Source organism: Cavia porcellus, unplaced genomic scaffold (genome assembly GCF_034190915.1).
Source record: "Cavia porcellus strain 051 isolate PalLab524CR breed Dunkin Hartley unplaced genomic scaffold, mCavPor4.1 scaffold_32, whole genome shotgun sequence".
Lineage (NCBI taxonomy): Eukaryota > Metazoa > Chordata > Mammalia > Rodentia > Caviidae > Cavia > Cavia porcellus.
The window spans coordinates 18,846,844-18,860,067 of record NW_026947515.1 but is presented as its reverse complement, the minus strand read 5'-3'; positions in this window follow the sequence as shown (position 1 = coordinate 18,860,067).

Sequence of the window (13,224 nt, the reverse complement as noted above, 5' to 3'; positions counted from 1 at the left end):
TTAACTTTGAATGTGTCTTGATGTCTTTATACTCGCCGTGGGTTGCATTGGAGGTGGGTAGATTGAAATTAATTTGCTGGGATTTCAATAACATCTCAATGGAATTATAAATACACTTTTTTGGATTGTGAGGAAGACTGGAAAAGGAATCACAATACTTGGATTACTGTACTCTATATTTGGGATTACAATAGTGACAACATCTAGTTTCTTGCAATAGCATTTATCAGGAATTTGGGTCTTATAAAATTAAGTAGAGGGGCTGGGGATTTAGCTCAGCGGCATAAGCGCCTGCCTTGAAAGCAGGCAGTCGTGAGTTCGATCTCCAGTACCAATAAAAAGGAAAAAGACAAAATAAATAAATAAAAATTGAGTAGAACTAAATCTGACAAGTATGATAATATATGTATCATGCATAAATAAAATGATATCAAGTAGAGGCAAATGCTGTAATATAAATATTAATAAAAAGACAGGGAAATATTTGAGGAGGTAGGACTATTTCCAGTTGGGAGATCAGACAGCCTCTTTGGAGGTAGATAAGCTGCCATTTAAACCATACTCTGGATGTTTGACGGTGACTTAGACACACTCATAGAAGCAGCAGAGTAGTGAACACTTAAGACACACTCATAGACATAAGTATGTAATTTCATTGGGGAAGCAGTTCGGTGGTGGAATACTTGTACCCAGAGACCTGGGTACAAGGACCTGGGTTTTATTCCCAGAACTATAAACAAAAGAAAAGAAAACAGAACAAAACACAAATAGGTGGATATAGTGGGTCATACCTGTAGAACTAACACGTGGGAGGCCGAGGTGGGAGGATCACTTGAGCACAGGAGTTTCAGGGAAGCCCAGAAAACATAGTGAAACCTCATTAAAATACACACACACACACACACACACACACACACACACACACACACATAGTCGTCTCAGGGTTGGGATGAGCTACACTTACAAGCTCTGTGGCTGTGGGCAAATTTTTTAACTTCTCCAAGGCCACAATTTTCTTTCCATAAAATAGGAATAATCGTGGCACTGATGTCATTTGGAGTTGTCACTATTAAATGAGTTGATATGTGGAAAGTTTTTCAAATAGTAATACCTTGCTCTTTGGGGAGAAGGACATTCTAGGTGGAGGACTCAGCTGTAGCAAAAGAAGGAAAACGAAAGAACAAATATTCTTAGGAAAAATGAAAGCAAAATAAAAGTACCTGGAAAACAAAGGTAGAGAGAATTCATGCTCATTGTAATAGGGACGCCCACTGCTGTGCGCTCACCTTACACTAACCCATCCCCTGGCTTCCTGTGCATCGTCTGTATGCCTTTCCCAGGGACTCCTTATGGGGTAGGTGTGATTATTCCCATCCTACGAATGAGGAAAGCGGAAAGCGAGGCTTCAAGGGGGTACGTAACTTTCATTGGGGGCACCAGCGGGGGGTCTGCTTGCTGCCTGAGCCTGCATCTTTATCACTATAACTTATTATTATTTTTTTTCTTTTTTGTCTTTTTTTCCTTTTTATCGGTACCGGGGATCGAACTCACGACTGCCTGCTTGCAAGGCAGGCGCTTATGCCGCTGAGCTAAATCCCCAGCCCCTCACTATAACTTACTGCCTTTTGCATTTTTTGGATCCCTCCCGGTTTCTTTCCTCCCGATGTCACGCGAAGGAACATTAAAACTAGTGGGGAAGTTTATCACCTTGAAAAGTCACTTCCTCATTCTGGCCTTCAGTTTCCTTTTGAGGTAAAAGAATGAACAATGCTCTAGAACTGCTTTCCAGCAATGAGGAACTGGGTCCCTACTCCTCAACTTCAAAGGTTGCACAGGAAGTAAACATCAAAACATCGAGGATCCTTGGTGCAAACCTGCCCGAGGGTTAAACAACAACACAGCAACAATCCAGCCATCATGTAATAAAGTTAGGGCAGAATTAAAAAATTCATTAGCATAAGGAAGAGATGAGACACAGAGGTGAGTTAGAGGTACAGACCAGGAGTCTACAGATAACCCTTGAAATAAGGAATAGGGGATATTTCCCTGGTGACCCCACCCCTCTGGTCTTTTACTGTAACATCTGGCTGGCTGGATCTTGTGGGTTGCGGTGGGAGGAATCATAATATAGAGCGGGAAGAGAATATTCAAGAGTAGAGCTGTGTTGCAGTGAGCCATTTGTGTGTTATAATTTGCAGTTTAGGTGTTCATGTTACTAAATTTCTTTTTTCCTGGGGGTGGAGCACAGATTATTTGGATTTGGTAAGAACTACAAAATAAGGCTCATATTTTTAATTTGCTTCTATGCTGGTCTTGTTGGAAAAAGTTCAGTTAAAATTGCCATGAATATGTGGGCGTGGTGGTGCACACCTGTAATCCCAGAGGCAGGAGGGTCCGTGCAAGCTCGAGACCAGTCTGGGCTACAAAGTGAGCTCAAGGCCAGCCTAAACTGCAGAGCAAGACCTTGTCTCAAATTTAAAGAAAAGTTGCCACAGATAAATTGGGTTTGGACTCGTGTTTTATAACCCATGGAACTTATTTCATGACAATTCTATCATGTGCTTCTTCTCTATTTTCTGCAATGTTATAGTTTTTGAGGAACTTCAAGAGTTCTGTCTCTGTATCACAAAGGAGCTCCACAGTCACCACTGCAGAGGCCTACATGTCTATTAGAAGTCACTTTTTTGGAAAACAGGGATTGAAATTTCCAGGGAACAATTTGGTTATGGAGTGTTTCGGCTCTGAAGCCAGAATGCTAAGGTTTTGAAACTGAGGACTTCAGAAATCAGTGAGTGATCTCGGGTGAGCAACTTTCTCTTCGTACTCAGGGTTCTTATCTGTGAAATAAGGCTTAAAACAATACACGTCTCGCAAGGAGTGCTGAGAACTTTACACGGTAAAATGCATGGCGTATCTAGCATAGCACCTAGCGCATAAGCCCTCAGTAAATGTTAGCTATGAAATTGTCATTGTTTTGGTTATCTTAGCTTAAGTCTTGTTTAGTGCATTGTTAGTAGATTTGTTTTTTCTTTTTCCTTTTTTTTGGCTTTTTTTTCGGTACCTGGAATCGAACTCATGACTGCCTGCTTTCAAGGCAGGTGCTTATGCCGCTGAGCTAAATCCCCAGCCCCTGTTAGTAGATTTGTCAAACAGTAAGAAACATGTTTATTTTATAACTTTGCGAAAGAAGCTCTGGAAAACAAGGCATTCATTAGCTAGGACATTCCCAGTCTTCAGGTTTTTTTTTTTTTTTTTTTTGCAATCTTCAGGTTTTATCACATTCATTCAGGGAATAGACTTAAGAACTGACGGCTTCCAGAAAAGGGCTCAAGAAACGGGATGAGGAAGTCAGAAGTAACTGCCTGGGGACAGGGGATCCAGTCCCTGTGATTGTCACAGATGTTTGAGTCCCTGAGAGGAGGGGAATGGAGCAAGAGAGTGGAGAGGAAAGAGAGCCAGGGCAGCAGGAGTGTTTTCCTGTCAGGTCGGCCTGGTAGGAGGAAGGTGGGGTGCACTCTCCTCTTCCCTTCCCTCCTCAGGGCTGCCTCCTGGGTTCCCAGCCAGGACTGAGAGCTGCAGGTCTTACTGGGTTGGAACATTCGGGACCACGGGAAGATGAGACATCTGCTGATTATCCTTCCAGCTCACAGTCATCTCACCCTTTGTCAGATTCTCAGGGCAAGGCTGAATGTCAGAGCCCTCTGTTTGGCCCAGACCTTGGTCTAATGCCCAGTTTTTTCCAGTGTTGTTTCAGGATTCAGCCAAGCATAGCTGGTAACTTCTTGTTATAGTCAAGACAGGAAGTGGTCAAAACCTGAAAATAGATCAGCCCTGAGAGGTGACGGAGTGGGGCTCACACAGCCTTGGTGCCTTCCTGGGCTAGTGGCACAGAATTCCTGTTCCTACCTTGGGCTTCGGAGATACTCAAAGTAACTTCTCTGGGGGACTTTCCAATATTATTTCAGAATAGAGGAAACTGAAGTGTTTTATCTCAAGTAAGAATTTTTCCCATTAGCTTAGCTGCCTTGAATGCTTGGGAAGGGACTCAGACTTCTGTGACAGTCACAGGACTGCGTCCCCGTCCCTAGGAAGTGACTTTCTATAGCATTTTCCTGCCCTCCTCACCCTGTTTCTTGGGCCTTTTCCTGGGAACTTTAAATTCTTACATCGGTTCCCTGAATGTTCAGAGGATTCTGAATGTGTTAGGTAACAAATGCCTTGTTTTCCAGAGCTTTCTTTTGCAAAGGTTTATAAAATTAATATTTCTCACTGTTTCACAATGCACTAAACAAGATTTAAGCTAACATCCTATACATATATCTCACAGTGAAGGAGACGGTGTATTGTAGAGTCTGCATTTGAGTCAGACCTATATTTTATTTTATTATTTTTTATTTTAAAGAGATAAGATGATAAAAACAATGATACAAATTTTCAAAACAAGATAGTAAGGTAGTAATAATGGCTAATATATTATATATTGTTATCATCAAAACAGTTGCTCATATTACAGGATATAAGCCTGAAAAATTATCAAACAATATAGACACAAACTTTTTCTTTTCAGTGAACTAAAAGAAATGAGTACTGTAACTATCTTTTTATTTATTTATTTACTTATTGTTTTTTTTTGAGACAAGTCTTCGCTATGCAGTTTAGGCTGGACTTGAGTTCACTTTGTAGCCCAGGTTGGTCTCAAATTTGCAATAATCCTCCTGCCTCAGCCTCCTGAGTGCTGGGATTACAGGCTTGCACCACCAGTATAACTATCTCAACTATGATATATATTTTTTTCTTTTTCCCTTCTTTCTTTTCTCCTTTCCCCCATTCTAATATATTTTCCTTTCGAATAGTTTCTTCCCATTTCACAATATCTATTATACATTTTAGACCTTATTTACTTTTTTTGCTTCTTATACTAAGGAGGCAACATGATATTTATACATGTGAGTCTGATTTATTTCACCTATGAGTATGGTCTCCAATTGCATCCATTTACCTATAAAAGTCTCAAGTTTATTCTTCATTATAGCTGAGTAGTATTCCATTGTATAAAGATACCACATTTTGAGCATGGTGGCTCATGCCTGTAATCCCAGCACTTGAGAGGCTGAGTTAATTGGATTGTTGCAAGTTCGAGACCAGCTTGGGCTACAAAGTGAGCTCAAGGACAGCCTGAACTGCATAGCAAACCCTAAAAAGATGAAAAAAATTATACTTGAAAGCTACAGTGATAAAAACAGCATGGTGCTGGCCAAAAAAAAAAAAATCTGAGGATCAGTGGGACAGATTAGAAGATGAGAAACAACTCCAAACATACTCAGCCACTTTATTTTCAACAAAGGGGCCAAACACTCTTCCTGGAAGGATGACAGCCTCTTTAATAAATGATGCTGGACAATATGGCTTTCCATATGTCAAAATAAAAAATTAGACTCATTTCTCTCACCCTGCACTAAACTAAAAGTGAAATGGATCGAAAATCTGAATGTCAACACAGAAGCACTAAATCTGCTGGAAGATAAAATATGTAGAACTCTTGAAGACCTAGGTGTAGGAAAAGAGTTTATGAGCAAAATCCAGACCAAAGGGAAATAATAAAGACCAACAAATATGATTCCATCTCATTAAAAAGCTCTTGAGCAACAAATGAAATCATTAACAGAGCGAAGAAATGTCCCCAAATGGGAAAAAAATTTGCCAGCTATTCTTCAGACAAGGGACTAATATCTGCAATATATTAAGAAATCAAGAAAATCACAGCCCCCAAAATTAAAAAACCCAATCAAAAATGGGCATCTGAAATAAACAAATACTTCTCAGATAAAGAAGTACAAACGGCAATAAATATATAAAGAAATGTTGAACATCACTAGTCATTCTGCCAGTAAGAATCAACCAATATTGAATGCTGTTGGGCTGTCAGGAAAAAGGAACCCTTCTCCACAGTTAGTGGAGCGTAGACGGGTGCAACTGCTATCAAAAACAGTGTGGAGATTCCTCAAAAAACTAAACCCAGAGTTTCCATCTGACCCAGTTATTACTCTTCTTGGTATCTTCCAAAAAGGATTAAAAACATCGTACCACAGTGATGCTTGCACACCCGTATTTACAGCAGCACAATTGTAATAGGTAAATCTTGGAAACACTCAAATGCCCATCAACTGATAAACCTGGAGGCATTTGCAGGTAAAAGGGTGACTCTGGACCCATATTCAAGTGAAATAAACTGGACACACATGTATAAATATTGCCTTGTTTCTCTGGTGTGAGAAACTAAAAGTGTAACTAAGGAACAAGATGTGTACTAGACTCTATGAAACAAGAAGAAAATATTGAGAAGGGAAAGTAGGGAGGGAAGAGGAGGAAAGGATAGATAAAAAGAAGATAAAAAGAAGGAAATACAGAAACAAAGATTTGTAAATGAGGAAAAGGAGGGATTGAAGGGAGAACAGGGAATGGTGAACAAAACAGGTTTTAAGATAAATTCGTGTACAGATATGAAGTCCCTATGATGCAAATGATCATTGTATATATTTAAAATGTACCTTTGTATATATCATATATAAAATGTACTATTGTATATATCTAAAATAAATTTAATAAGTATAGCATTAAATAGGACAGATTAATAAAGGTTAATGCTAATACTAGTAAGATGAAATGAATGGGTAACGACAAATGAAATAAATAAAATACAAAAAAATAGTTGGGCGTGGTAGTGTGCACCTGTAATCCCGGCACTTGGGAGGCTGAGGCAGGAGGATCGGTGAGAGTTCAAGACCAGCCTGGGCTACAAAGTGAACTCAAGGCCAGTTGAACTGTATAGCAAAACACTGTCTCAAAAAGACAAGAAAGATGAGGAAGAGGAAAGAAAAGTAGGATAAAGAGCTTTCTTAAGGAGTAAAAGAAAATTAATAAAATTGGATAAAAATAACTAGAAACAACAAACAAAAAGAAAAGAAAGTGGGCTAGGGATTTAGCTCAGCAGCACACGTGACTGCCTAGCAAGTGCAAGGTTGTGAGCTCGATCCCAGGTACAAAAATTAATAAATAAATAAACTAAAAGGGAAAAGATAAGAAAAAGAACAACAAAAAAAGAAAGAAACCCAAGCCTTCAAAAACACATGAAAAAAGAAAGAAAGAAAGAAAGGTATGTCTTTCCAAAATTTTCTCCGTGCTTTTGAACAAGTGGTTTCTTTCTAGGGTCAGCAGTATGGGAATCCACTCTGCAAAGTATTTTGTTTCCATAGTCATCACTTGTGTGTGAATGCTGAATTCTGTCCCTGCCTTTTCTGCTGGGCGTGGTTGGTTAATGACTTGCATCCTGGGGATGTAGTCACCTCAGCAGCTCCCAGGTTCTGATGTCTTCTGAGTGCCACAAGTCAAGTTTCTGGCCTGTGAAATTGTGAGGTGCCCTCCCTGCCCCAGAAGCCCCTCTGTCTGTATACCCCAGGCTGGGGCAACCATCCGGACTAAGGTATATCCCTGCTTAGGTTGATAGGTGGAGAGTGCAAACAGATTACAGAGTGTTATGCCTAATGAGGGTAGCGGGGCAGGGATGCCAGTAGACAGCTGGACTTAACCCGTGCAATTTCAGCCCATCACCCTCTGAAACCACAGGCGACTGTCCTAGCTTCTCATCACGGAGGGCTGGGCCCCTTCATATCCTTCCCAGCCTGAGTTTAAACTTCTCAGGTGGTCCTGGTCTAACCTGCACTGTTGCTCTCTCTTGTGGCTGTCTCCTACCCAGTCACTGTGGTACAGTGGCACCAGAAACACCGAAGTATAGTTGCTCTGTGGGTCAGTCTTAACCAGTTAACTTCTTCCCAACATGGCTCTTGATTTAACTCTTCCAAATATGGTGGCTGCTGTGCTGAATTTTTTTTCTAATTCTAGTCTGCCATGTGGAAGGAGTCATTTTCAGAGTAAAACCCTACACTATTTTCGTAGCTTAAAATAGCCATGAGCTTGTTGGCTGTGGTGGTGCATGACTGTAATCCCAGAACTTGTGAGGCTGACGCAGGACAACTGCCATGAGTTTGAGGCCACGTAGTGAGTATAAGACTACAATGAACTGTCTAGTGAGACTCTGTCAAAATAAAAATTAAAAAGCTGCGGGCTTTTCTTGGGGTTAGTACTGCTCGCACCGTCCAGTGTTTCTCGCTGGACATGCTGACTGTCTCCAGGCTTACTTTGCTCCACAGAGACAGGTCCCCTCCTGGGAGCTGGAGTCACATTTCCAGACTGCATTGTTCTTTTCTCTGTGTTGTGCTCTGTTTTCCAGCTTCTCTGTAGTTTTTAGTTTCTTCTGTTAACTCCTCCTGATTTCTGGAGATCGACTTTTTTTCCTCTCATCAAGTTCTTGTTTTTCAGGTTCCTGAATACCGGGTCCTGAAGAGACTGCATGTTGCAGGTGTTCCCTACTCTTCCATGTTTAATTCCAGCCTATTTTTTTTTTTAAGGAGACAAAGAGAAGTGCCAGAGAGGTGTAAAATATATGACTGGAGGTTGCTGAAAGTTTGAATTATCCCAGTAGGTCCCAAGGAGGGCAACTCCTTTAGAGAGATATCATAATCTCTCTTTAGAGAGATATCATAATAGGAATTTGGTGCCAGAAGCCAAGCAGTGGCCCCATTTTTAGAAAAAGGCACCTCCCTGATTTGAGTGTTGAGTTAGAGAGGGGAATGGCTTTGTCCTTAATGGGGTATGCTCGGTCCTACAATGCCTTCTATGGTCATACGACTCAAGCCTAGGCTCGGCCAGATAGTATTTAGTGTGCTGAGCTGGAATTAAAAGTCTCCTGTTCTTACTTTTTCTTCCCAGCAGAGAAAGAGTTGACTGTTGAGCTTGTTGAAGATTCACTCAGCCTGAACTGATTGTCCCAAAGCTAACAGGCTCTGGAAGGACATGACCTGCTGGTCTTTACTATGATACCTTTTGCTATCACATGCCCAGTCTGTACCTGTGAGTAAATGCTGAGTGTCAAGGCTGAGCTCGTTACCCCAACTCCCTTGATAAAATCTGAAGTTACTCTTACAGACAGCTCCCCAGACCATTTTTCATCAGTACACTTTGAAAGCACATTTTCCTGCAAGCCTAAGGACAGCTGGGTCTTTTCCATGTAGACAGAAGAAGATCCTCTTCCAAATATATAGAAGTTTTTCAGCCAATATGCTACACCGCACTTAGTCTCCTTAACTAGAGGGATGAATTTGCACTAGGAAACCTGCAATCTCTCTGTAAGTAAGTAAGTAAGTAAGTATAATAATAATAATAATAATAATAATGCAATCCTATGGCTTGCTTGTTTTTTTTTTAACAGATAGATAAAATGAGTGTAGAGAGGATTGGAATTTTTAAGGCCACCTAACTAGCACCTAAATCAGACCTTCTGGTTCTTTGTCCAAAGGGGAGATTAAACATGATCTTGAAGGCAAGAGGTCCAAGAAATAGCCATTTTCTCCGACTTACATTGATGACAGTGAAGTCCTGAGTAAGGGGGGAGCTGCTCTGACAGGAAGAGATTACTGATGAAGGCACAGGGAAAGGACATCTATTTTGGGGTCAGCCTGCCCAAGGCTGGGTGAAGAGCCACATCATGTGACTCTTCCTCTTAAGGACCTTGGAACAAATCTTCTACCTCTCAATACTGAGCACCTCTCCTTGGTCATATCTGTTGGAGAACATGACATTTGGTTGAAATCACAGAATAAGCACTCGGATTTCCCACCAAGTGCTGCTAAAAGGATAAAAAAAAATCAGCAGAGATTGATTTACTGAAGGCCTGCTAGGAAATAGGTCCCGGTGCTCAAAGTATCTTATTTTTCGGTACTGGTAGAAGAGGTAGAGAAAAGCAAATACATACATAATTTCTGCTTCTAGCTATGACTAAGTAATTGTAAAAGACTTTCACTTTCCCAGTAAACAACCGTAATTTATGACAAACTGTTTGAGGAACTACTTTTAAGTATTGACCAATATATGGAACAGAACTATAATTCTCAAAGGACAGAAAACATAGGACGCGGGCCCTCTGTTTTCCCGTTTCTTTCTTGGGATGTTTTCTGGATGGCAGTGAAGGAAGAAGTTAAAAAGCCTAGAAAGAAGCCAGCAGAGGAAGTAGATTAGGTTAGAGTCACAGTGGAGTAGATTAGAGACAGTTCAGCGCTGCTGCGGAGTATGTCATCTGAGGGGAAGGTGTTTAGGGAGGAACCAGCTGAATGGAGAAGGGCTCAGCGGTCTGCCTGGGTTTTCCCCAGAGTTTTTGGGAGGCATGATGTGCTGCAGATGCCCAACGGAGCTTTTCTAAGGCTTATCAGAGGGTAACTGAGAGTGAAACAGAAAACCACAGGTTGCACATAGCTTGGAAATGTGATCAGCCTAGTTAGAGTAAAGGAATCGACTAGATACTTAGATGATTCCCTAGAAAGTCCATGCTTTGGGAATATTTTCAGTAGTTAAACATGATTTTTAAAAAAAGCCTAAAGATGGAAAATATACATATGAAATGCTGTTCTTTGTCTTGTGTTATCATGGGAATATAAATGAATACAACAGTAGAATATGGCTTCATATTTTTCATTATGACAAAAATCCAGAATATTTATATTCATACAAAATCCTATATGTGGATGTTTAAAGTAGATTTATTAGGGACAGGGATTTAGCTCACTGGCTCACACATTTGCCTGCTAAGTGCAAAGTCATGAGTTTGATCTTCGGTACAAAAAAAACTAAAGTAACTTTAGTAATAATTGCTAGAATTTGAAAGGAACCAAGATGTCCTTCAATATGTGAATGAATAATAAACTGTGATACATCCTATTTTTAGCATTATACAATGCTAAAAAGAAGTGAACTATCAAGCCATGAAGACATGATACAATTTAAATTCATATTACTAAGCAAAAGAAGACAGTTTAAAAAAGGTTATACACTATATGATTCCAATTATAGACAGTTCATAAAAGGAAAAAACATGAAAACAATTAAAAGATCAGGAGTTTGATTGAGGGAGGTTAAACATGCAGAGTCCAAAGGAGGTTGAGGGCTATGAAAAATACTCTGTATGATAACATAGTGGTAGATACATGTTATAACAAATTTGTATAAAGCTATAGAATATATACTATCCAGCATGAGTTCTCACATCAACTATGGACTTTGGGTGATGATGTGTCAATATAGTTGCATTAATTGTAATTGTAGCAAGTGTACTACTCTAGTGGGGCATGTAATAATAGGGAGTGTATGGGAACCATTTGTATTTTTCATTCAACTTTTTTCTGTAATACAAAACTGCTCTGGTTGGAGGTAGTAGTGCATGTCTATAATTTCAGCTGCAGGGAGGATGAGACAGGAAGATCACAAGTTTGAGATCATTCTGGGCCATTTTATTAAGCTCTATTAAGATTTATTAAAACTTGGTGGCAGGTATGGTGGTGCACGCTGTAATCTCAGCATTTTGGGAGGCTGAGGCAGGGTAACTGCAAGTGTGAGCCCTGCCTGGGCAGTTTAGCAAGGACATGTCTCAAAATAAAAAAATAAGAAAAGAGGGGCTGTGAATCTAGCTCAGTGAAAAGACCATATTCAATGCCCAGTACAAAAAAAAAAGTGAAAAGAATAGAAAGAAAAGAAAGGGTCAAGATACAACTCAGTGAGTAGAGCACTTGCCTTTGTGTGTGAGGTCTTGGGTTTATTTCCCAGCACTGCAAAAAACAAAACAAAACAAAACAAAACAAAACAAAAAAACAACAACAACAACAACAAAAAAACAAGACAAAAGAACAACAGAAATTCCCTAAAAAGTATATTAAAAATTCACCTTAACTTGAAAGGATGTTTGAGGAAAGAAATAGATACGTAATTCCTTATGCGTGAATATGCTTTTGACAAAGATTACAATTTATTTATTTATTTTACTGGCAAGGCACTTTGTATAGTTTTATTTTATTTAAACATTTGAATATGTTGCAATATTTAGTGATTACATCGCTTGGGAGTTTGATACATAAGCCTATTGAATCTTGATCATTTTTATGTTTCCCTACCTTTCTCCTTTGAAATTTAAATTAAAACCAAAGAAAACCAAAGCAACAACAACAACAAAAACTATACCTTAAGACTAAGGATAAAAAACATAAAAAGACTAGTCTTGAAAAAGAATACAAGCAAATCTGCCTGGAATGAATTGCTTAGCAGAACAAAGCTTAATACCCTACCAAGGAAGACAGCACAAACTCTAACAAATAATTTATAATGTTCAGTATAGAACACGCTTACCCTACACACAAAGAAGGAAAACAGAACTGTTTATTTATTTGAGACACGGTCTCACTGCATAGTTTAAACTGGCCTTGAACTCACCATGTATCCCAGGCTGACCTTGAACTCGAGGTAATTCTTGTGCCTCAGTTTCCCAAGTGCTGGGGTTACAGATGTATTGCTACCATGCCAGACTAGAACTCATGATTTTAAAAGAATAAAAGGCAAGCAAGAGAAACAGGCCCTTAAATGAGCCAGAAGTAACTGACTGGAATTTTAAAACAAGTGTTGTACACATGTTTAAGGACCTAAAAGACAACATAAATGTAGCGATTGAAGAGTTGAGGAATCTCAGTAGAGAAACTGAAAGTATGAAAGAGAACTAAAACAAAGTCTAAAAAGAAAATTCCTCCAAATAGGCTTAACAGAATATTAGAGTTTGCAAAAGAAAAGACTGAACAACTTGAAAAGAAATAAACAGAATACTTAATCTGTAAAACATAAAAAAATGTCGAAAAAGAACTCCAGGACTGGAGGTGAGAGTGCTTGTCTGGTGTGTATAGGGTCCTGGTTTTGATCCTCAGCATCACAAAGTAAAAAAAAACCCAAAAACCTTCAGCCACTCAGTGGTCTGTCAGATAATATCAAGTAAGCTTAAACATGTGTAACTGGGGTTTCAGCAGGTAAAGAGAGAGAAAATGGGTAGAAAAAATAATGGCTAAAATTTTTCTATATGTGAGAGAAAATAAACCGCTCTTTTTCTAAAAGTCTCCTCAAAACCTAAACAAATAAATGCAAAGCAAGCACTTAGTCACTTTGTAGTTGAGCTTTTGAAAATTGGAGATAAGTGGAGACAAAGAAAGAACACAAAAGCAGAGAGAGAGGCACAGGGCACGTCAGGCTCAGGCTGCCGCAGCCCCTCAGGATTGGCTTCTCCTGCTCGGCTGTCGCCTGCAG